Below are 25,156 nucleotides of genomic sequence, written 5' to 3'. Positions count from 1 at the left end.
AAATTGGCTGTTTTGGATTAACAGTGAACCAGACAGGGGAAGCACAAGTGTGGAATTACTAGAGGCATGTCCGCAGCAGGTTTTCGAGAAAGAGAAACACCGGTCGGATGAGAGAAAGCCAAAAGTATCCAGAATACGAACAAATCCATGACACCTAATACAGCAATTCAACAAACCTCCAGACACATGACTGCTCTCTTCCAAAATATGTAACAATTTAACAATTTATATACAGGCAACGTTAGCTGAGGGGGATGCAGTATAGCAATCATGTCTGGCCTGTCCTCCGCTTTAAAAATAACAGTTGAAAGTGTGCCATCAGCCCATGACAGAGAATGTCTGTAAAGAAGAAAAACGAAGGGGGAGAAAAAAAGCCCTCTCTCTTCATTATAGATTTATAATGAGCTGGCACACCTCTGTCATTTACAAGAGCAAGTCCCCAAACCAAGGCATACAGGCACCTGCTGAATACCCCCGACTCCTGGGCTTCCACAGCTTAATTAATCCAGACCTTGGGGTATCATGACTGCCGCACGTCACTCCCGTGCACAAGTGAGTCAATTAAGCTGTTTCATGAACCGGAGGTGTAACTTTAATTTTGTTCCGTGTTAGTGTTACTGTACAAAACCTTGTGGTTTTATGCTGTGCGAATACAAAAGAATAATAAAAAAACATATTGATGGTTTGTCCTAGATGTTCAACTAGATGCAATGGTGATACTATCTAAGTCCCACTTGATTTAGCAGCATTCAAGGATGGATGGAGGATGGTATGATAATTAAAACACACATTTGCATTCCTCAGCACCCACTATATGTGAAAGTATGCACAGTATACAGTACACTGTATATCTCAAACTAGAGTTAGTCACATTAGCGAAGACAGATCTTTCCTTTGGGTGTAAAGGACGACTTACTGTACCTTGCAAGGCTGAATAAGACAAAAATGAAAAGCCAAACCACATAGTCATACTATTAGCCTAACATTACTATCCATTCAGTGGCAAGCAAAATTAGCTACTTAATTTGTGAGGATACACTGTACTACAACGTATGCAAGACATACTATATAATGTACAAGTACACAACACTGAAGGATGTTCAGGTAAGAGTCGGTGTGTAACTGAAGCGCTCCGTTTTGCGAGTTTGAAAATTGTTTTTAATGACTGGGCTATTTTTTTCGAATGTACGCACAGCTATCACGTCTGGTGTAGCCAGTTCCATTGATTAAAGTGCGAACAGACCACCTCAGTTACATACTGTACCTGCTGTAAAAGTCAAGAAAACTCACCCTCTAGCTGAGGAGATGATTGTAGGTAGATGTCCTCGAGATGTCGGCTACTGCTTCAATCCTTCACTGCCATGTTCCTGCACTCCAGGTGCTTACTCAGTCTGCTCCAGGTAACTGCAACCACACAGGTGCGACACCACCACTTAATGCTAAATCATCTTAGTACAACCCATTTAGAAACACCTGTAAACAACTTAGACTCGGGAGAAAGTAAGGTAGGCGGCATCGTTTCTGTTATTTTCAGGGGGAAAAAAGCTTTTCATTCCCTGTGGCAGATTAATATGCAGTTTAATGTCTCTGTTGTCTGCAATGTGTCAGATGGTATTCTACAAAAACAACTCCTGCAGTATACTGGCGTGATTACAGCTTTCATTTTGCTGTAAAAATCCACCAAAAGCCCAATTAGGTATTTACAAAGGAAAAATATGACTTTCAATTTCACAAAACAAACCACTCAGTAAGTTAATAAAAGAACATTATCATCCATCTTGTGCTCTTATTAGATTGTGCATTTGTGCATGCTCCCCTTTCAGGAGAAAATAAGCCCTCTGAGTTTCTATAAAAAAGCACTGCAAGGGAGCACTGTGAGCCACAAAAAAATTAAACAGCTTGCCAACACCGCCCGTCAGAATGATAAAATAACGCAAAAGCTTTCAAGGAAAGCCTAGTAATTGAAATATATTCATTTATTTCTTGAAGCAAGGCGTCTTTCCAGTGTGCGGCAAGTACGTGAAACACCTCTTTACGGTCTCTTGTTTTATGAAGAAGAGTGTGCTCATAGTCCTGTGACCAACTTCCATGTAACGGGCCATTGATGGATTGATTGCAGAACAACAACTGTATTTGATAGCAGTTAGATATGTTGGGTGTGTTCAAAACATGTTGGTTATGCCATTATGACTGACATGATTTCACAAGTAATTGTCAGAGTGTGGCGTTATGTCCATTACACAATGAATATCTAAAACACTTTTCAAGTCCATACACTACACTACACCAGTCTATCAATGAGTTCTGGGAAAATGCAACACAACTTATCATTCTCTGGATCAGTCTAGTCTAGAAATAGAAACTGGACTGATGGCATCTAATTTGCCCTATTTCAAATGTAACTGATAAGTAAACTAAAAAACATTATAAATACAGTAATTATTGTGAGCACTAATTACAAATCCCATTATTATCCTAATGAGTTGAACTCAATACATTTCTTGATATACAGAATTAAATGCGAGTCTCATCTAGCTGCAGTTTAGCTGATGTGGGGCACAACAGGACACAGTTACCAGGGCAAGAATGCAATGCAACTACAATGCAATGCAAGTGGCAGGTTTTACACTGTGTCCTGTTCTTTTTCTGTTTCAATGTTATAAACTTAATACACATTATTCCTTTGTGTCAGAATACACCTGCACTGACCTGTCTATTTCCACTGTGTGAATGAAAACATATTAGTGCAGTGAGCACAGCCCAGTGAACTGCTCTAAGTCATAATACTCAGATGTGAATGTGGATCAGATGTTAATGTGGATTAGATGTGAATGTGGATTAGATGTGAATGTGAATCAGATGCGAATGTAAATCAGATGTGAATGTGGATTAGATGTGAATGTGGATTAAATGTGAATGTGGATTAGATGTGAATGTGAATCAGATGTGAACACACGCTGCCGGAAGAACATGAGTACATTGGCTCACATCGGCTAATACAACAGAGAAAACACTGAGTAGAAGCCAGTTACACACCAGTGGGTTATGAGCTGCAACATTAAGAGTACTGAGCAATGACTGGCACTGAAAAAAAAAGTTAATTAAGGAAAAAATAGGTACGGAAATGACAGTGTCCATGGTTTTCACAAGTCGTTCACAAGTGATCTTCACAAGCATCAGGAGCATAAAACACGTGGCATTAATAGTAAAACTGCACAGCCTAATTGAACATGTGCAAAGGAAATATGCATCATAAATTAATGTTCAAAACAGGTTGAAGCAGAATGTCTTTTCGTCATTTAGAACGAATGTGTGTTTTGTACCTGTCTTTTGTCCCAGATAGGGCAAAGAGGGGAAAGGGAAAAAAATAAAGAAAACAAAAGCTGGGATGGAAACATTCATTGTGTGTTTTGAGAGACTGCATACTTATAAAACTTATAAAAAATTCAGTTCATTATGTAAAAGCCGGTTTCCGATGTGTCACAACATGAAGTGGTTTTCAGCACATTTTTTAAGCATGATCTCACAAACTGTAAAAATGTACACACCCAACCACCACTTTAAACGAGACAAACAGAAAGGTGCGGATGATAGAATTTTGTTTTCCTTGTCTCGGCTGCCAGGACAGAGAATGTCCCTATCATTATTGTGCCATAGCTGTTTTCTGTTTTTTGTAGAACACTATGTTTGCATGTTCAAAAGACTGACAGGAACAGGGAAGTGCAGTGCACTCTGGGAGTATCCTAAGGCCACTAAATGAGCTGGGTCAGAGGACGACACCCATAAAATACTCCTGACCACGACGATGACGACTGTCAGTCACTGTCAAGCACAAGCAGAGGTATCTCTGTCATTTAAAAGGCTCCTCTCCTCCCCCTCACATCTCCCTCTCTCTCTCCATCTTTCTTCTCTCCCCCTCTCCGCCTCTCTCTCTCTCACTGTTACTTGCCTGCAGACGAGAGGCCTGAGAGGTATTGACATATGCAAAACAGTGTCGTTAAAGCATTGTCCGCATGAATGTTTTAATTAATTCCCCTTCTGCTTCCACCATTTTGATCATTTCAATGAAACTCATGACAACATCAAGGTAAACGAAAGAGAAAATATTTGTATCATCTCAACCGATCTAACAAGATCCTGTGAGAATACCCTGTTAATTCCTCTTTGGGTTTTGAATTTGTATTAAGTAAATATCAGGAGATGTTGAGTCTGAAGTTCAACAGCCCGTTCGACCAGAAATTAATTTTTCCCTCCCCTTAGCTGGTTAGTCAAGACTTACTTGTCAAAAAAAGCTGAATGACACATCAAATAAAGAGAGGGAGTGTGTTTGCCGTACCGTTGCGTGCCTGGTTACTTCAGTTTTCAGATCCGTGTGTTGCGGTTACATCAGCAGACCCATTATCTGTGGGCTGTAGTTTCACACTCAATCTCTCCAGATCTACAAACAGGATTGAAAAATAGGTCTGAAACACACACACAAAGACCAGGAACTCTGGGCAGGTCCTTTTTTAAATAATGTAATCTATATCATTAGTTGGTAGATCTACAGACTCATGTAAGAATGAGTTTACAAAAGTTCAGAGTTACTCTAAGGTGACACTGTTTGCTGTCAGGCAAACAGTATTTTTACATATCAAATGGCATACTGCCATAAACGAGCACACTCTGAGGACTCTAGGCTAACAGGAAAGATGGTCCGATCTAACTGGAAGTTACTTTTAAAGGGAATAAATATGAAAATAAACCCAACGAAAGGGAGTATAAAGGAGTCCTTAAAATAGTATTTTACAGATTCCTAATATCAAGCGTAACTTAACATCTTGGTTGTTCCACTAATTGTAATATATACGTTCAGTTCTTCAGTGTCCAAACAAGGTATGATAGAGAATAAATGGTTGGATTAGCTGGCTGGGGTTACTGTAACAGCATCAGAGGTTATTCGTCTGTATTTGACTGCTCTGTGCATACAAACATTTGTTTAGAAAGTCTCTTCAATATTACTGAGTTAAAAGCCTCATGGGAAAATGCAGTTGCAGGTAAAGCAGTTTTACTCTAAAAGGAGAAACATAGCTTTATCCCTGAAGGAAAGCAGGATATTCTGAGGAGGTTTTTCATTTATTTAACAAAGACTGCAGCCTTAGTACATTTTGTGAATTCTCAGAGGGAAGATGAGCATGTCTGTGATTAGGCATACATAAGTGGTCTTATTTATTTACATACACGCAGGAATCGACTTGTTTCCCAGCTGGAAGTGGGCTCTGAAACAAGATGTGTGATGAAACTTCAATCTGCTTCCAGATGTAAAATTATCTTGCCCTCTTTTATCTATTAATGGTTTCAAAGGCTTGCCACCGTTATTGCTTTTATTCTCTGAAATAAAACACAGCTGCTCTCTTTGTAGTGTGTGTGTATGTGTGTGTGTGTGTGTGTGTGTGTGTGTATGTGTGTGTGTGTGTGTGTGTGTGTGTGTGTGTATGTGTGTGTGTGTGTGTGTGTGTGTGTGTGTGTGTGTGTGTGTGTGTGTGTGTGTGTGTGTGTGTGTGTGTGTGTGTGTGGGCTTATGTGTGCATAAGGTGGATGTCTGTGTATGTGATTGTGGTAGCTGAAATGAGAGGGTGAGAAAAACAAAGCAAAAACCTGGTGACAAATCTGTTCAGTTTTATCTTAGGGCTTTTGTTCAACCAAGCATTTTAAATGAACACTATCATAAACTAGAAGGGCACAAACCTTTGCCACAGCCAAAAGCCCTATATCACAATGTTCACTTAAGTAAAGTAAAAAGTAATCATTTGTGGATCCGCCATGTGATTCGGATCCATTCGAAAAATTTAATGGGTTGTTCCTTGGCCCTTGATCCCACCCAGTTTCATGAAAGTCACAGGTTTCGCATGATCCTGCTGGCAAGGCAAACAAAACAACTCTGATAAACATCTGACTGACCGAAACGTAAATTTATTAATAAATTGGTTGCACCGCCAAGCAGTGTTGCGCCTATCTTTTTTCTCTTACTCTTAAAACGAACAAACCTTACCAAAAAACATAAATTCCTTAGCGGAAGTTTACAAAAGCGGATTTTACAAATCAACACTCTTATCATGCACCTACACTACTGTACATACCCTACCTGCTTTACTGGAAACCATTCTGTCTTCTCTCTTCCACAGAAAGAGATTATCATAATCTAGGTGAGCTGGTCATGCTATGGGTCTTGAATGAATACAGCTCGGACTGAAATCACTTACTGTAATTGAACTGATGGGCCATGTGCCACTCTTCTTTTACGGGACCATTGAGAAATTATGGATTGAGACGCTATTTCACTATTTTGTACATGGTTCAACGCTATCAGGAAAAAGGGACCGTTAGAGCTTAACATCAAATGTAACAAATGTAAAAGATTTTCCCACGCTTGAAATATAGCAACTGGGGTATGACTGTTTCAAAAGAATATAAATGTGCCAGGAGTGGAGTTGTGGACTTGTTGATTATGCATGCAAAGGGAGCCCCGCTCTCTTTTATTGGAAAATTTACACCCATGGTGTGATTTATATAAATCAGTAGTGCCCACAAAGCAGTAAAACTCTAATTGTTTCTTCCGTTTTTAAAGTCTACCGACCATTAGGGATGCAGAGAGTAATAAAGAGGATTTTTAATCAACTCTCTCGAGTTGACGGCTTGACGTGCGAATGGCCCTGCCTGCCGTACGTGGCACCACGACAAACAAAAGAAACAAGAAATGCTTCGCCTTTTCCTTGTATTTAGCCATGTGCCAGCTCAGAGGTGCTACCTCAGGAGATCTTTACAGTAAGCCAGCCTTTTTCACCCTGACTGCCCCCGAGTCCTTTTTCCCCATTTGTGACATCTGCACATATGGGGTCCCAATGGCAAAAGGTTGTTTTCCAAGACTCTGTCAAATTTCGCACCAAACGAATGAACGGCAATGATTCCAAACAAGCAAGGCTTTTTGAACAGCTGCTGCAAACATTACTTATTTATGTATTACATTTGTTTTTGACACAGTGTTCCCTTTGTGGGGGCTTGTGTGTGTTTTTTTTCTGGGTAAGACACTCAATTTTTAAAAATCCACCGAGAGGAAGGGGACGTGGCACTGGAAAAACACAATCTGGCTGAGCCCAGATCAGAGGCGAATATGAGAACTCTCAATTAAAAACACATGAGATCAGGCAGAAATGAGAACGCTAAAAAATGCTCATCAAACTCCGGGCCCACGTTGCTGTGGATGGGAGAACAGGGAAGGAAGAAAAGAGCAAAAACAAACATTACACGACCACATCAACCTGATAGAACACGTCGGAGAACCAAGAGGCGGGTGCTCTTAATGGTGGGGTTTGCCTCCCTGTTTTCTTTCGTTTTTTTTTTTGGTAATTTCATGAAATACACTCACACATATCCACACCCACATCCACCCACACACTCAAACTCAATGATTCACATTCAAACACACTCACACTCACTGAGTCAAACACACACCCACAAAATCACACACCCATACACACACACACACACACACACACACACACACACACACATATAGTACACACACACAGTTACTGTTGTTGGAGATCTCCCTCACTTGTCAAAATGTGACCAATATGAAGCATCCTTACCCCATCCCCTGGCAAGACATCAACACAGCATTATTATGAAGTGGTTTCAAAGTGAGTGTGGTGGCACCCAGCAATGCCCTTTGACTGACCCCCCACCACTACCAGCACCACCACCACACCCCGCCCCACACTGGCATCTCTGCACTGACCGCTCCATTTACCCAACTGGACCGGTCCAACACCCACCCCCCACCCCACCTTGGCCAGAGTGTCTGGCAACAGACACAGTAAATCCTGGAGGTTGCACATGCTGGAGCTTTGGGTAATTAATAAAATCCCCATTACATGCCTTGTGCCCGTTGTTTGCTATTTCAACACCCCATTTGTGCCACGATTACGGCCATTATCAGTCGGCACCATTAATTCTTCCGCCGATGCCAGAACTGCATACTAATAAATTGGGCTCTAAAATTTTTTTTTTTTTTACCTTTCAAGGAGTTGGTGTTGGAGCCAGGCCAGGAAGTGCCACTCCTGATTAGGGGCCTTCTCCTGACTCTGAAAAGGCCCTTTGAATAGGGGCTGCTGCATCTTTGGAGATAGTTCAAATTTCCCCTTTGATTATTCTCTTCCCCACCAAAATGAATCTTTATTAAGCTTAAATCCTAAATAAAATGAAATTAGCAGACTGCAAAATATTGCTTTCTTTTCTCAACGTATTCCCCCGTGCCTCCATGCAAATTATAATGCTTATTTATGCAAATGAGGTGTCGTACTTAATTAGTTTTGCTTGAAGGCATTAAAATACATGTATTCTTTCCCCAAAAATTATTTGTTTTGTTGCTCTCCTCAGTCAAGTTCAAAATGACTGATTATGCCAACTAAAAAGCTTTATTAATTTTATACTTTTTGTTTTTTCCCCCTCTCGTTGTCTCTCCCCTGTCTCCTCTAACATTATCATCTCCTGCCTCTGTGGAGGAAGCTGAATTCTGGCTGTGAAATCGAGAGGCTCCTCCAGGCAGGGCGGCTTTGTGCAGCGTGCAGCGAGTGGAGGCTCTGCCAAGCTCCTGCTACGTATCACACACACACATCACACACACACACACACACACACACAGAGAGAGAGAGAGAGAGAGAGAGAGAGAGAGAGAGAGAGACAGATATACACACATACACACACACACACACACACACACACACACACACACACACACACACACACACACACAGAGAGAGAGAGAGAGAGAGAGAGAGACAGATATACACACATACACACACACACACACACACACACACTCACACACATAAACACAGACATCGAGCACTTCCACTGGTCAGACTGCCCCTCTCAAGAGTGACCTCTCTCCCTCTGCCTCCGTCCTTAACCTCTGACATCCTCATAAACATTTCTGGGTCTCAATGAATGTGTGTGTGTGTGTGTGTCTGCCTGTGCCTGTGTGAGTGTATGAGTGTGTGTGTGTGTGTTTGTTTGTTTATGAGTGTGTGTGTGGATGCATGCGTGTTTAAGTGTGTGTTTTATCAAAAGCTGCTAACAGTACATCATATTGCTGTGGACAAGCTGGTGACTAGTAAGTGACACACACACACACACACACACACACACACACACACACAGACACACACACACACACACACACAGACATACACACACACACACACACTTGCATCAGTTGCTGCATTATTACAGTATACTTCTTGAAGTTCTGGCTGTTTGAATGAGGAACATTGTTATTAGAATAATTACATCTTTCATTTCATCCACAAACCAGTTTGACTCGTTCCATGTTCACACAAGACATTTTGTTTACATACATACAGAAATACATACATACATACATACATACAAACATACATACATACATACATACATATATACATACACACAAATTCAGGACTCTGTCAAGGTCTTGGGCTGAGGTGCCCTGATCTCTTTGACGACTTTTGATGGTGGCGGTTTTTGACCCTTATTTTAATATTTGTTTAAAAGGATTTTCAGCGTTGGCCGTAAATTCTCCTCTCTCTGCCGTTTTTACGCTGCGGCCGCTGATTTACAGCCGGACGCTGAGTGGCTATCGAACAGCAAACTGCCTCATGTCACCGCAGAAGGTGTCGGATCCAGGGCGCAGTCAGATTTATCAACGGAAAACGTCAGTTGCACCTCTTGCCCCATGCGGGAAAAACCTTGAGCGCAACAAGAGGCCACTCTTTTGTTCTCCGCATGATTGCTCTATCAATATTTAGAGTGTCCTCCGCAAACCAAGAAGGCTGAAATAGCATAATCCACAAAGTTGAGCCACTACCATCATTGTGCTTCCACCCCTTAAACAAACACACATACACACATACATACACATAACCAATTTGATTTATGGAGAGGATGCTACAGCCATTATAGCGTTTTTATTATTATTGTTCTTTCAAGGCTAATGCAACAATAGATTTTTGCATGATTGATGCTTTACACTAAACATTAGAGGATTCCATTAACATAGCACAGGCAAGCTAAATGGCCAAGACTTTGATTATTGCTACATTTCCTTGCCTTTTGCATTCTGATCAAAATATCTCCATAACTGTAATTCTTGATAAGTGCTTGTATCGCTTAGATTGCCCCTGGAATGAGATTAGACCTGACTGGCTGTCCGCATGTTGTTGGCAAGAGAGCGTCCGTTTCATTAATCTGCTCACAGAGCCAACGGCAAATTCTCCTCAGGGGTTAGATTAGAACCAAAACAGCCGTTCCCCAAGAACTCGCACTAAATCAAGTGACTTTGAAAGTTCTAGTCACATCTGAGTCACTGTCAGGAGACACATAGAGGAGGGGGATGGACCGCCCCCGTTCTTTTTTTTCTCTAAAACATGAAACTCCAGGACATTTGTGGTGGGGGTCGTAGTGAGGTAGGTGGTTGTGTTGGGGTGGCGTGTGTGATAGGAGGGCAGCACTATGCAGTGACTTCAATCAGTGCAGGGAAATGTCATTTGTAATCGGGGAAGAACTCTTTTTCTAACATCTCCACTTCTCATCCCTTCTGCACTGCTTCCACTGGACCAGCGTAGCTGTTAGAGGCCGGGTTCTAACATACATGTTCCCCCCCTCCGAAACAAATCTGTGAGCAAAACGCTCCTGCATTGAGCGCCAACGGCTAATTGGGACCTTGTGTGGGGGCTCTCCCGGGAGCAGTAGCACTGGTGACCCAGATGAACGAATCCTTTCGTTTCGTTTCGCTTCATTCCGTTTCCACCCTCACTATCTGTTGTTATTGTTGTTGGTTTTCCACTCTTAAGTGTGTTTGGCCTCCTGTGAGGAGGATCATGGGTAATAGGTGTATTGGGTGAGAGGCTTCCAGAAGGCTGTCAGCTATTTGTCTGGCCAGCCAAGTTTCATTGGGTCAGCTTCTCAGCATGCGTACCATCGACACAAGATGTAGTCTTTGTGATGCCAGTGAGGATGGGTTGGTGATTGTGTGGACAGATTTGTGTGTGCTTAGTTGTTTATGGCTGTGTGTGTGTGTGTGTGTGTGTGTGTGTGTGTGTGTGTGTGTGTGTGTCTGTCTGTCTGTGTGAGTATCTATGCGTGTTCAAGAGGGGGGTGAGGAAGAATGGAGTGATGAGTGTGTCTGCGCAATCTCCTACTCATGTTGTGGCGATGCACCGGTAGTGACGGGCGCAGTGCCAACTGATCCTCTGCCCAAAGTGCTAATTTTGTGCCAGTCTTGTGCGCAGAGGGCTGTTATTACCTAGAGATGTAAACTGGAAGCTATGTCTCACAACAACAAGATTCTGTCATAAAACTGCGTTTTGGGGCAGGATCCTGTGAATGGATTGGACATATTAATGAGCTCTTGGAGGGGCATGGCAATTTTCCACATGTATTATGGAAAGAACAAAATCTTGGCAAAACACCTGCACTCCCGGGGCGAAGGTGCTGTGATAATAATTAAAAAAAACACACACACACACAGTGACAGGGGGATCATCAAAGTCCTCGTTTTTGTTCACTACAGAACTATTTCTTATCCAGCAGAGGACATAGCTTTAAGCATAAAATACTTTCTCAGAGTCCTCCCTAGTTAAAGCACAAGCCAAAGAAGTCACACTGAAAACAGCACTGCCAAAGACACTCCACAGACAGAATTGTCACTGCACACTGACTATTACACATTAAACTACCCCAGTTAATTTCCTAATAAAATCAATGACTCCAATATGTTGCAGCGAGATTTAATATGCAAAGGTCGTTTAAGACGTGTCAACATATCCAATGGGCCAATATTCCTATATGAGCAAGAGCAAGTGAATTTTTCTTGCGTAAGGCTATGGCTGGAGGCCTTTATTCACATGTTTGGTCTTTTTCACATTGCAATTTGGCTTGAAAAACAAGTCGGAGCACCTAATTCAAGGAACAGTTGGTTTTGTATGTGAATTCAGTACATTTTTAAAATGCACATCACCCAACGGAAAAACAACCCGCAGTTACGCAATGAGTATCTGTCTGCGTTGGCAAGCTCACATTTTTTTTTGTCAAAGAAAACACTTCAGATGAAAATCTTAATTCTCACACAAAAGAGGCTGTCGTCTGGGAGGCTGGTGTTTTTTGCAAAACACAACATCACAAGAAGAGGCCCTTTTAGTTGTGTGTAATATGCACATGTGCTTAGTGTCTCACTGTGTGTGTGTGTGTGTGTGTGTGTGTGTGTGTGTGTGTGTGTGTGTGTTTCAAAAAATGAAAAGGCCTTAAATGAAAGAGAAGAGGGCATCTGGTGGCTTATTTCATGTGGGCTGCACAGTGGCTGCCGAGCTCTACTGAGTGTGAAAAGCTATCTGCCAGGACTCATGTTTCCGCAGGCCTGGAGGCCCCGACTACCCTTGCCCGACTCAGGGGCACGCAAGAAACGCTTTCTGTCCCAGAATTTCACAAATGTCCGGTTGCATCCACATCACTTGCCACCGAGTGCTGAGGCCCCAATCAATCAAAGGCAGAAAAATTAAGTAAATGAACTCGTTTCGGGTCATGCGCTAAGCAATTTGACAGCAATCCGCAGAGATGAAATATGTGCTTTCAGGGGTGGGGGGGAGTAAACAAAATGTCTTGTGTGAACATGGAACGAGTCAAACTGGCTCGTGGATGAAATGAAAGATGTAATTATTCTAATAAAAATGTTCCTCATTCAAACAGCCAGAAATTCCAGAGGTATATAATAATGCAGCAACTGATGCTGTTTAAAGTGTGCATGTGTGTGTGTGTGTGTGTGTGTGTGTGTGTGTGTGTGTGTGTGTGTGTGGTGTGTGTGGTGTGTGTGTGTGTGTGTGTGTGTGGTGTGTGTGGTGTGTGTGTGTGTGTGTGTGTGTGTGAGAGAGAGAGAGACTGCGTACATTATGCTGTACGTTCATGTCCTGCAGTATGTCATTGCTTTTATGATTGAGTCAAGATTATTTAATGTCTTTAAGAAAACATCAAAAAGACTTCATTCAGAACAAGAGACAATAAGACATTTCCGATTTTAGGATAACGCTTTAACGCTTTAATCTTGTTGTATACAAATATTTCTAGTCACCAGAGATTATGCTTTTTTAAAGATGGTTATCAATCTGTGGTCATTTGATACAGGGCAATTCTAAGAGCACAATGGTTTGTCAGCTTGATTTCAGCCAAAGGAGAAGGATGAAATGTTGAAGAACCACAGCACTTTCATCTGGCTCAACAGCAAGATTGTACTGCACCTTGACTTTCCTTCTCCTCCCCCCAGCAGATTTCTGAAAATGCGATACGGAACCTGATATGAGTACAGAGGAGTATAAAAGTGGAGAAAAGTGAACTCCAGGGCGAAACTTTAAAAGGCAAGGAAAAAATTTGCTTCCTTTGATGTCGAAATAAAAACAAAACACTGAAGGATACGACTCCAAAAGTGGGCTAGGCATAAATCTACATGGGCAATGTCTTCCGCCATTGTAAAGTCACCCATTCGTGACTTTTTATGATGTTTTTATCCTCTGTAGCAGTTACGGCACCTTCCTCTGACTTTTTTATGAAGATTTTCTGCTCCTGCTCAAAAAACTGCATTACAAGGCCTGTATTCGGTATTTATACCAGTCCTGTCACCCGGGCATGTATACAACTATGACTCCTTCTGCACAGTCTGTAGAAGCAGCACGACACGTGGATGATCCCTTAAGCTGTTTTATTCATGCCGGTCGCAAAGATGAGCAGATTAGTCATGAAAACTTGAAATAGTCTGCCTTTAGAAACGGGGTGAAAAAAGGAGGGAGGAGGAGAAAAAATTAAAAAAAGAAAGGGAACATCATTTTGGCTTTTACGAGAGCCGCAAGAATTTGGGGGAAAACAAAACGCTTGTCAGGACTGGAGAAGTGGCGGCATGGGGATTTTCTGGCATGGCCCATGAAAAGTCATAAAAATATTTTCCCTTTTTATTTAATGTCGCCTATAATTCATTGCCAGGAAAGGCTAATCAATAGCACCTTAATGAAAACTTGAGCCATATTTTATTTTGCCGCAGAGAAGCCCGAGATCAGCATTTGTTGCCTTGTTGTACTCTGGTTCTGCCCCTGGGCTGTGTGACAGATGTGCATCATTCTCCCAGATACCTTCAATATTTGCACTCTTCCACCAGAATTGCTTTATCAACTTGCCAAAACAGTGGAGACGGAGGGTGGGTTGCTTATGCTGAGCTCAGACATAAATAAACAAATAAATAAATAAATAAAAAAACAAATGCTAAAAAAGATTAGAAGTGAGATCCGTATTACACTGCTGCTTATGGGGGTCTGTGAGGGCTGTGTGTCACTGAGACCCAATGCACAAGGACAGCTTTTATCACCTACTGTACAAGAGGCTGCCTATCACAACAAGCATACTATCTAAAAAACAACAAAAGCACACAGACTTTCTATACGTAGTCAGTGAGCTGAGAAGATGTAGATTCCTCCGAGATGGAAGTAATTCTTTCATGTCCCCACATGCTCTTATAAGTGCAATACATGAAGGAAGAAAACAGTCCTAGATTAAGATCAAGGATCTTGCTTTTTTGTGTAATTATCCCTTTTAAAAGTATGGCACAAATTCTGTATTTACTCAAATCAGTGTGAGACACATGCTCTGAAGATGCATGAATTCGCCAAAGGGATGTGATGAGTGACATTGGGAGAGATTGGTAAATTGTAACACTAATTGTTTCCAGGCCCGTCCCATTGTACAATGCACATGACAACATTCAAAAATTATGGAGGGAAAAGACCATTTTCCATGCACCAGAGGACACTGCCAATGAACTGCTATTGACCTTTCCAGAACTTTTCCATTCAATTAATCAAAACATAACTTTTCATATTGAATGGCTTCATATCTTAAGCCAGGCTGAAGGAGGGAGGGAGGGAGAGAGGGAGAGAGGGAAAGAGAGAGAGAAAAAAAGAGAGAGAGGGTGGAGACAAAGACTGCTCCGTCAGTACTCAGAGTCTGTTTACCAAAAGCGCAATTCCCTCACTTAGACAACAGTTATTCATCAAACAAGAAACTAATAACTCAAAGGTCAAGTCATAAAAAGACAATATCAGTCTCCTCCCTGATGCTCTCTGCATTAGTACACAGGAATCAAGCCACAGTGGGACTCTCGGAGAGAGGAATAATGTTGTAGACTGGTACTGTAGGCCATTTTCTATCACATCATCTTTGCAGTGCCCTGACATTTAAAGAAAACAACGAGACCATAACACACAAAATGTTACCAGATCCAACTATTTCAACTGACTGTGTGACACCTAAAATCTTATCTTGATTCTGACAGACTGAAAGAATCCAGAAAATACCAATGCAAAAAAAAAAAAAAAAAGTCCTGAAACCGTCACGTCTGGGTCATAATCATAATCACTCTCCTCATCTGATGCCGGTGCCTCTCTGAACTAATGCCCCGGTGGCCCATCAGGGGCCCGTGCGAACTGTCCACCAACTGAGCTCAGCTCTTTGCATAGATTTGCATTGTCAGGATGCGGCAAGGGAGGGGAGACCTGACGAGGGAGAGTGCACGTGAACAAGAGAGAGAGAGAGAGAGAGAGAGAGAGAGAGAGAGAGAGTGAGAGATGCCGTTTGATGCAAAGAGAGCTGACAGCCTCTCCCACACGTCAATCCAATCTGAGCGAGGGCACACGCCCGGTCTCCACCATCTCCTCCTCTATTCCGCTTGGGAGAGGAGCGGAGCCCGCAGAACGGCAGGTAATTACATCGCTAATGCCAGCCAGAAATACTGTAAAATGTCATTTCACAAATATCAGGATAGAGGCATAGAGACAATCGTTTTACTAATTTAGATTCAGCTCTGTGCCTTGTGATTCTCCATTGAAATCCATCCCCAAAATCAGCTAAAAAAAAGATCTTATCAGCTCATGTGAATTAGACAAGCTAAATTGTCTCTAATATCTGCCTCTAATAGGCAAAGTGCACTTTGAAGATAAGAAGCCATCAGATCGAGCATATCAGGGTTTTGACCCAAACTTGACATTTTCTGTAAGCCTGTGGTCTACGCAGATAAAAAGGGCCCTGGTGGGCTTTGTGTGTGTGTATGTGTGTATGTGTGTGTGTGTGTATGTGTGTGTGTGTGTGTGTGTGTGTGTGTGTGTGTGTCTGTGTGTGTGATCGGGGGGAAAAGGGTGATGGCGAGCAGCTGAGAGTGTGTTATTGTGGCCATGGCACACACACACACACACACACACCCACACACACACACACTATGAGAGCCAGTGTTTACTCCCATCCCTCAGGCCATTTGTTTGTCGCACTTCCTTGCCCCGGAGCGGCGGCATGCATAATGCAGACATGAAAATGTTAACAGTGGCAAATAAAATCGGCAAGGTGCCCCCACAAATCAGGCCAGTTTAGGGGCACGTTTAATCATTTCTCTGCGTTGGGGAGGAGCTGCAGCGATTTACTGTGACATTTCCAGGAAGATCAGGACCCCATTTTTTCCTGGGCCTTCCATAGCCTTCCACATGACCCCCACTTATGTCGCTCTACCCCTTTATTCCCAACTGTGAGCCCTTCCATCGCCAGAGAACGAACACACACACACCCTGTCTAAAAAATCCACTTCCCTTGTTTCATATGCTGCTCAGAAAACCAAGTTTGACACAAAAAAGACACATTCTGAAATTATATTTCACAAATATTTGTCAGACATTACATGCAGAAAAACATGTACGATACACACACACACACACTGCACTGGTAGTATTTGAAATACCTGTGTGTAAACATATAGACACAACAGCGATACGATCAAGGGCCCTGCATTGCCGAAGCGCACTGCAAGCCGATGACAAACAAGTAGCAGCACCATATGGCGTTGTCAGGGAAAATAAATAATTTAAAAAATTCATGTGCAGAGCACACAAGCGACCACAGAAATACCAACACAGGCCCCCTCATACTTAACCCTGCTAATAAGAACCCGCGGGGGTGTTTGGGGAGAGCGAGGGAGCGATAGAGGAGGGGGGAAGAGAGAGGGAGAGAGAGAGAGAGAGAGGCCAGACAGAAAAAGAGAGAAAGATAGAAACAGAGAGAGACAGAGAGAGAGAGAGAGAGAGAGAGAGAAAGAGAATCACAATTCCTCTAACTGGATTGAAGACAGCTTCAGAGGGACTGGCAACTGTCTCCGGCCCTGAGTAGCGAGTCAGTGGCTCGCCACGATGCTATCTGCCGTGCCTTTCAGCACTTCCTGTGTGTGAGGCCGCCTAATCAAATGAGCTGTGGCAAAGACCTGCCTGTGCTTTTAGTGTCCAGCTACTGTCTATGGAAAAACATGCAACGTCTGTGGAGCCCTGCACACTTTATTTTCTTAATTTATTTATTCTTTCAAAGGCTCGTCTCCCCTGAGGAGAATTCTGTGTGGCTTGAGTCATCATTGTTCCAAGTCTTTAGATTAAACACACACACACATGGTCACACACACACACACACACACACACACACATACACACACACACACACACACACACACACACCAAGAAGAGCTTGTGGCAAGGTTACGGTCAGCCAGACGAGGGGCACTCGTATTCTGCCAACCTCGCGAAAAACTTGCAGAGGGCTACGACTCGGAGGTGGGGGGTGGGGGGGTTGGGTTGGGTTGAGGGGGGTGGTTGGGATGGGTTGAGGGGGGTGGTTGGGATGCTCCATGCTGACATGGCAGCCGTCACGTCACAGCAGCCGCACAGAGTGATGCGCCCAGACAGCCTCGGCACATGGAGAGAGGAGCCAGAGAGGAGAGAGAGAGAGAGAGAACCAAAGAGAGAGAGAGAGAGAGAGAAGAGAGTCCGCAGCCCAGCGCTGAAGAGATGGGGGCCAAGGGGGAGGAGTGGGTGGTGTTGGTGATGGTGGTGATGGTGGCTGGGGAGGGCTGGGGTGGGTGCTTGAGGGACCCTTGGGCAGGGCATTCATGTCCAACAGGATGACGGAAACTTGTAAAAGCACAGCAGCGAAGGAAGGGCCGAGATCCTCTGAGAGATCTGAGGAGACTGATTAAGCCCCACGGTGCCGGTGAAGGGGGGTAAAAAAAACTGATTACAGGACATCTCTGTGATGGCGAGTTACTGGTTAAAAAAAAATCTAAATCGGTTAGTTCAGAGGGGAGGGTTTGGATCAGAGGCTGAACACATGAAAACCATCTTCCCATATAATGGGGGGCGAAAAGGGCTTGTTTCCCTGGGACTACTGGGCTTAAAGCACTGTACCAGACATGTGCTGTGCAGTCATCTTTTTTCCTTTTCCTCGGAAAACACAGCCTTTAATAATTGCTCGATGCACCACAAACCAAACTTCCATTACACTTATTGTGTCATCATGTCAAGTATTTTTAAAATGGTGCAGTTTGTTTGACTTTTAATAAAAATAAATTAGTAACTTGCCTTCTGTGGCCATCCAATAACCTCCCACAGTGGTGGAGTGGTACTTGTCGAACATCTGGGATCTGACGAATGAATATGGAGCCTAAACAGCCTACTGTACATTACGCATCAACAAACTGACTTCCGGCTCCCACTGAGCAGTGTATAAGCAATGACATCTACAGTGAAGTTATAACCCTACTATTAGTTTTTATTTGCTAGAAATAACTCGGTTTTGTACATTCACTTCATATCACTTTTTGCTATCCACACTAAAATTTAACTGGCGCGCTGTTCTGGGCCTCTCAAAATGCTGTAGTTTGGTACTGGACATGTTGATGTGAGAGTCATGAAATTTCCATGGTGACACTAAAAGTTTTGTTAAGTAGACATATATCTGAAGCGCTTCCACACTAATCTAAAAGCGAGTGCCGATGCCGTATAAGCCATTCCATACTCATAACAATGACAAGATGCCCCACTCTCCCAACAAACATGTGGAAACCATCATCATCACCATCATCCAACTTTCTCATCAGTCAATGCCTATGACAACAACAACAAAATTTAAAGCATCTGACAGTCAAAAGCATAAAGGGGCTCTTTGGAGGACTTTAAAAACGGGTGATGCATTCCGTGCCCGGCCATCAGGGTGATTGTCTCACAAATGGGACGCTTCGTGTACTGGTCCTGTCAACGTTGCATGACTTGTAAAATCTCGGGGTTTAAAACAATGCATTGATGTTTACTGTGCGCATCAGGACAAGGCAAGGCGATAAGGGGTTGGCAGAAGAGGGGGAAAAAAAAGTAAGTGGCCCAAGTTGTTCTACATCCTCAGTAAATCATAGCCACTTTATTGCCTCTAATAAGTTGATGCAAGGCCATTTTTCTTCCTGACCATCGTTCAAACATTTAAGGCATATTTACAAGGAACTTGTTAAAATATTTAATAATATTTAGTGGCAATTTCGAAGCGGCCTGTCAGTGCTGAATTTATGGTAGTTAAGTGTTTAAAAAGGCGATGACATGAATAACAAACTGTCAGAACGTACTCATTTGCATAGACAGGCCATAACTCTAATACCTTGCATTAAAAAAAGAGGTTTTTAACAAAACGAGTCATAAAGTGGGGGAGCGCTCAACGTGAGTGATGGTGGAGACTCCTCCGCAAAGTCGCGCAACAGGGACGCGCAAAGGCCCCTCCGCAACTGATGCTGCCGAGATCATGTCAGCCAATAAAGGGACATATATCCTCCTGCTTTGACTTATTTATCCCACGCCGATGAGCTCAAGATGGAACGTCTCCTATAGGGTATTTTAATTAATTGTGATAAAAGGCTAATTCTAAAGCGCTGCCGCTGACAGTGACCGCTTTCGCCACAAATCACGCCCTGTGTCAAATATTTTATCCATAACTTTCTAATTTAAAGTCTTCCAGCCGTGAGGTATTTGTTGCCGGCGCCTCTCGAGCCAAACCCGACATAAAACACGGGCGCGTCGCTGATTAAGATCGCCGCGTGAGCGGTTTCCGAGTGGCGGGGCCGGAGATCTGTCTCCTGTGTCGGGGCACAATGGTCTTGCCGCTGATTGGCTGCATTCAATTCACTTCCACCTCCGCGTCTCCCGAGCCCCAACACAGACCCTTTTGACCTGGCGGTGGCCTGCCTCTCCTAGGCTGGGAAAAGGCCCCCGTTGACACTGATTGCGCAGCTGTGAGTAGTCTCTCCCTGGTGCCCTCTCAGCGCAACTCTAATTAATAGCCAATTCATCTTCTCTGATCTGAGTCTGCACGCGCCGTAATATATGGTTAGTTTGGCGAGCAAGCTATTAAAGTGTAATAACCAAGTACAGGCACTCGATTTGGGAAGAGTAGCACCTTCTTACCATGAAGAGGAAACAATTAATTTATTTGATGATCCACCATAAGCCAATCGCTTGCTGGAATTCATTTGGGTACCAGTAATGCCCTTTGGGCTCACAGAGGCTCCACCGGCGGTGACATTTTCGGGGGTTCAAGGAGTTTTAGGTGCTCCTGATGCTCCGCATATACAGTTACGTTATTTCCATCTAATCCGTCCTGTCACACCGGCCTGTCCCCCACGACAGAACCTGCCTCTCAAAATGACCACCGCCAAGGTAAAGAGTTCATCAGTGCAAAACCCTTGCTCATCTTCTGTTACCATGCCACCATTACCATGCGGATATCCCCACCTGAAGGTCGCACATATTTTATTTCCGATGTGCAATTGGGCACCATGCAGAGGACACTCTTGCTTGGAATAGCTGTGTGTGAAAGTGTCCATTAAGATGCATCACAATAAACAGCGGCGCACTATATCTCTGCACTGTCAGGCCGGCGGTAATAAAAACCAGGGATCGGGGAGGCAATTCCCTCCGTTTCCTTCCTGTAAGAGGATTTGACACGGGCAGGTGAGGGACTGAGCAGATGGGGTCACATGGTTCCTGGTACCAGGGCTGTTCACATGTCAGTGAGGTAGATATCCTGCAGGCCTCGACCCAGGATGTGGTCCATGTAGAACACAAAGAGCGGTGCTACGGCAAAGACAATTATTTCTGAATTACACTCTGAACTCTTCCTCCTTAACAGGATCCCCAGAAGGAAGATGGAACTGGCCGCTTCCCAAGAATGTCGACTAAACGCCGGCCCAAAACCCTGCCTGTTGTGCGGAGCCTGAACTTATCGCAGAACGAGGCATTTCATGTTGCGCTTCACAATTCATGAATTGAGAAAGGAGACAGGAGGCAGGGAGAGAAAAACAACGCAATGCATTTCCAGGAAATTTTAATGAACGATCACTTGAAAACACATTGTCTTTGCTTTATTTGGTGACTATAAACCATGACGGCTTCTACCTAACCTCTGTTATTCGGGGGAAACAAAGACAAGGGGAAAAAACACTTGCATGAATAATAATCAGCTTGGTATTTCACGATTGCAAGAAAAGGGAAAGAAAAAACAACTAAAAATTCAGAAGACTCAGGATTCAGCCTGGGCCCATGCCTACCTCTCAAGCAAAACCTTTTAAACCCATTATTCTTTTTGCTAGAACTAATAACGTTTTTGTCTCTGCAGCTTAAGACCCTAATTGACTAGTTTTTTTTGGAGGATAGCCCAGATGGAAAAATAAGTACCCCTTAAAGACCCTGCTCCCCACGCGTCCCCATGCTTAAAGTCCCTTATTAATTAAACTTTCACCAAGTCAGAGGTTTTTATTAAAAAAAAAAAGATAAAGTCTACTGCCCCTAAAACCGACCTTCACTATTGTCTAAGAAGGTAAAATGTTTCTGGGAATAGAAAAAAGACCTTGCCATTTTAATACCATTCATTTAAAGTCAAGGGACTAAAACACAGCTGAGAATAAAATGCATCAGACTAATTAGAGAAGGGTTTTAGTCACATTAAGAAACATCATAAAGTTCTGCACTTCTCAGAAACTTTTATCATAATACCCTCACTTCTCTACTTCTCTACAACTACAGACACAGTCACACAGTCAATGTAATCTATCTTCCCATACAGCCTACATTGGACATGGACTACGGTAACATTAAAGCTTTATCATATACACAAAGGACGTCTCACTCTTGACAGTTCACTGTGTGGAGTTGTGGCCCAAGTGCCATTCACTCTGGCATGATCAGTCATCCACTTGATCAATCTATTCATTTACACTGTGCTATTAGCCAAAGAACAATGTTTACTAATCAATGGCAAATGCTGCTTGCTGTTGATCCTTGCTGTACTTGGGATACCATGGTCAAGTGTTAGCTTTGGACTGATTAAGCCAAACAACATTTGTCCCTTTTTTCATTCTCAGGTGAAGGTCTGAGCCATGACAGGGGGAAGAAGATACAAAAATATGTAAAACATCCGTAGACTACATGTGACTGTAACTGACTGTGGTGGTGAACTCTGGGAAATGTAGTGCGAATGAGAAGCAGACTGGATATTAAGCCAAGCGAAACACATGTCTTTCCTGTCAATCTCCATACATGCTGTATAACACTATCAGTGGACTCAAAATAGCTCAGCTAAAGAACAAGCTGACCCATTAAGGAGCTGGAATGTAGCTTTAACAGAGACTGACAGCCAGGTCTGTTTCTGGTGCCTAAACCCCTAATAAACTGGCTACTTACCTCCTGGTATATAAAAGCAATGAGGCATTCTTAAATGAAAATCAATCAGCATGGCACTGACTCCTACCACACACAGGCACACACACAGAATAAAAAGTTTATCCACAAAACTGCCAAATGCGTGTGTTCTAATAAATCCAGTCACGTATTATTTCAAACTGATAAATGTTATCTCAACGTTGCCTTATGTTATCTTACGTTGTCTTTTTTTTTTCAGTAATACGCAAAACAGGTCATCAAGTTGACAAAACAAAGCTCTCCACCCTTCATCACCTCCACCCTTGCTAAATACGGTAGAATGCTAAGGTGTGGCTACAAAATAAACACCAAAAAATGTGCTCCTGTGTTTTCCCCATATTCCTATTGTGAAAGTATCACATGGTCTTGTATAAGTGCATTTGGCATTGTTCTGAGCATGCAGCTGCACTTGTTCAGACCTTTAAAACAGGCTGATAAAGAGGCAGGGATATCAGGTGATTTTCAGGATTATTGTTGATTAAATTAAAAAAAAGGGAAAAAAAGATCAACAGTCTCTTTAAACAGCATTTGTACATACTGCAGAACAAGTCATTCTGTCAATGCATGACACAGATTGTCATAAAAAGTAACCTCTGGCTTTAGTTTACACTAAATGTTTTCTTGCTTTTTAGCAGTTTCTTTAATGTGGCAAAAATGTTTATTTCTTGACCATTTTCTAAATACACAGCTTTCAAAGGGAGACTTTGGTTGATAGGCGGACTGCACTAGCTTTCTCCTTATAGTCTACTGGATAATAAAAGTGAACTTTTTAAGTAAAAAATACGACCAAATCTATTGGAACAGTATAAAGGCTAATGTTTTGACTAAATCTTCCCTCTACCTAGTTTCCTCCATTTTTACTGACAACATGACCTGATGAAACAGTCAATTCTGGTGTCAACCCCATAGAGATGCACACAGTAAATTGTAGCCTATCCTGTGAAATTGCACCGTAAATGAAATGGCTTGCCCCTAACTGGAGATCTTTAGCCTGCCGAGCATCCCTTTTAGAGAGTCCAATTACAGGCTTCTATGGGCATATAACAGTTTCCAGACTGTGAAACTGGTAGCGGAATGACTATGTAAAAAAGAGAGAAATATGAGCAAAAGCAGAAGCGGCCTGGGAGCAGTAAACAGCTTTATTAGGCTGCCTCGAAGGGGTCTGTGAGAGACAGCCGAGACTACAGGGAGGAGCAGATCCGCCAGGACAGAATCTTAAAAACTGCCATTTCACAAGGATCTCCTCGGCAGTTATTCTGCTTGATAAACAACGCGGGCGTGTTCCCCCAATTTTGTCTTCCCTTCAGTTTATCTGTTTTCTGCTAACGAGATGTCACTAATACGTTCTGGAATGCTGGTTGAGCAGTGGATTTGATTGGCCACGAGGAACTTAATCATGTATGGCAAATGTGTGCGGACAGCTCCTTAGCACCGGATTTTGTGAACAAACATACTTGTTGACAAGACTTTTTTTCAGAGACGGAGTTTCGCCGTTTCCGCCAAGCTTTAATCTCCAATCAAGAGCGATGAAACGTTTCCACAATGCCACATCCGTTTACCAATCTATCAAGCTCCTGTTAGTTAGATTGCATATTTTCCTTCAATTAGTTAAATCATGGGGACACAGCGGGGGGAGAGAGAAAAAAGGTACTTCCCAACAGACAGCATAATTAAAACAAAAACTGTCTTCTTGCCTGCATTTAGAAAAAAACATGTCTGATTGTGTACCTGTGCTCCTTTTAACTAATTAAAATGGCAAATCAAATAGTGTAAGATGTGTATTTACATAAACACATAAGACAATTGCGATGTGTGTTTTGTGTTATTGTTCCTCCCTGAAAACAGCATCTTATTCTGCCTTAATTTGTGCCACTGTGGCTCCCTAAAAGCAGGCTACAGCCATCCTTAAACGGCTCCATTTAAAATGCAATTTGATTAGGTGCCAAATTGCTACCAAGTCTCTCTCTCTCTCTCTCTCTCTCTCTCTCTCTCAGCAGCCTTGGGATGGGGGCTAAAAATTTAATTAGCATTTGTACATAAAAGAGAGGTCTTTGTCACATCTTGTATAATGCATCCCAGAATGACCACTACGTTCAAAGCTATTCAGCCCTGGCGATTTCTGAACTAATAGATCTAAGGGGAGCTGAAGGGGAAAAAAGGAAGACAGAAAGCTGGGGGGAGGGGGCAGCGATGGGGGAAGAACTCGCCGAGGACCTCCGTGCCACTGCAGGGTCCACAGGAAGCAGTATGCTTAAATAATCCAAAACTTTTCTTTAATCACAGTTTAGAAAATTGGCTGGGACCTACAGCGGGGAGACAGCTGCACGGGCCCCACAGCCATTTAATGCGATTCGCCGAGGGTTTCCCCTTAAAATATTTACGCCGTCCCAGGGCACCACAATATTGTCCTAGAATGAGGGAGATAAGAGCCAAGGAGATGTGGTGGAGTTCTCCTAATCAATTTGCTAATTACTGCAGCAGCTATAGGAGGCGTGCGAGAGGAATCC

General features: G+C 42.9%; 1 protein-coding gene across 1 annotated transcript in view; it reads right to left on the bottom strand.

The window, feature by feature from the left end:
- The window catches only part of casz1 (castor zinc finger 1), a 185,274-nt gene that overhangs the window by 152,488 nt on the left and 7,630 nt on the right, over nt 1-25,156 (bottom strand). The window contains exons 3-4 of the mRNA XM_076276070.1: nt 4,337-4,438; nt 1,291-1,404 (exon numbers count right to left, since the gene is read on the bottom strand). The gene's annotated coding sequence lies outside the window, so the exon portion shown is untranslated. The remainder of the gene's footprint in view (nt 1-1,290; nt 1,405-4,336; nt 4,439-25,156) is intronic.

Source organism: Alosa pseudoharengus, unplaced genomic scaffold, assembly GCF_046254945.1.
Source record: "Alosa pseudoharengus isolate Yale_2024_CS ecotype anadromous, Long Island Sound unplaced genomic scaffold, YU_APseudo_1.1 YU_APseudo_1.1_scf_9, whole genome shotgun sequence".
Classification (NCBI taxonomy): domain Eukaryota; kingdom Metazoa; phylum Chordata; class Actinopteri; order Clupeiformes; family Clupeidae; genus Alosa; species Alosa pseudoharengus.
Note: the sequence above shows the minus strand (reverse complement) of the source record. Positions and strands in the feature narration are given on the sequence as shown.